This window comes from Aspergillus homomorphus (genome assembly GCF_003184865.1).
Source record: "Aspergillus homomorphus CBS 101889 unplaced genomic scaffold BO97scaffold_106, whole genome shotgun sequence".
NCBI lineage: Eukaryota > Fungi > Ascomycota > Eurotiomycetes > Eurotiales > Aspergillaceae > Aspergillus > Aspergillus homomorphus.
This window is the reverse complement of record NW_020291992.1, coordinates 15,597-16,925: the sequence shown is the minus strand read 5'-3', so window position 1 is coordinate 16,925 and position 1,329 is coordinate 15,597.

The following is a 1,329-nucleotide window of genomic DNA, read 5'->3' as shown; positions in this document are numbered from 1 at the left end:
ACCCGCTCGGACTAAGTTCTCAATCAAGCCTCCATACGCCCGTTTTAACGGTGAGAAACAGGCAACATCCAACGGTTGACAGAGATGCGAGGAGTACGGAGACATGCAGATAGGAACAACACCATTTTAGCTACAAATCTCATCAAAACGAGGCGTTAAATAGGAGTCATGCCCATTGAGAATCAAAAGGCTATATCGGCCGACCCTCTGCGGCTTCGTTAAAGGAATAAAGTGTTCTTGAAGCCAGTGTAATCCGATTTCGTTACTGGTCCAGCCGTTCGGTGAGAGGTTAATTCTCCATGTAGAAGGCACCTTGCCCTGATACCAGGCCTCTATATAGACCTTCCCCTTAAGAATCAAGTACAGAGGCAGGGCCCAGCCTGAGGCGTTAATACACTCAATTAACGTCACCCATTCGCGATCTCCAGGCTGTATAAGGAACGGCTTGCCCACGCAGTCAGATCTCGTGATAACTCGCGCGGCTGCAACCAGGCCCATGGCGAAGCCAGTTTCATCAAAGTTATAGATATCTTGATCAGTGATTCCGTACTCCGATATAGCAGCCTAAACGCGGTCAAACCACTCGCGAAGAATCACTGGATCCTCGCAGCGAGCCCTCTTATAATTATATCGACGTGAGAATCGCGATTTCAAGGAATCATGCCGATTGACAAAGTTATACACCCATTTATAGCCGATCTCCGTTGTAGCAGCAGCGCCGCGCTTTTAGATCAAGATTTCGGCCATAGAACAAACGTGTATAGGCCTGGGAGGAATTCCTCGCTTATCCATAGAGAGAATCCACTCTTCCAACGATTCCTCCTCTGCAGGAGTCAATTTATATGAATTGGCGCGTATATCAGCTCAAGATTTGACTCCGTTCAAGCGTCTGCGAAGAGTTGTCTCCGAAACTGCAAAAACCCTCGCCGTTTTGCATACAGAGAGAATTTCTTGCTTTCTAAAAGCCTCAATTGCCAAGGCAAGTCTGCCCTCTTGTTCCACCGCGTTTTTTGGCGATACAGGCATTTTTAGTGGTTTTATTGATGATTTAATAGCTTCAAGTTAACGAGGGTGACTGTTTTGGTGGTGGGCGCGGCGCCGCCCGCTTACACGCGCCACTCGCTTACCGATTACGATAGTTAATCAAAAATAATAAGAACCTCCATTTGTTCCTCCGTGTGTGAAGACAAAGCACGAATACCTCCCATTTGCACTCAAAAAACTCACCATCCTGCCAGTCTGTCTCAGCCACGGGGGACTCATTCAGTCTACATCAACAATATCCCCTTGAGACTTTATGATGTTATCGACTTGGAAAAATTCTACAAC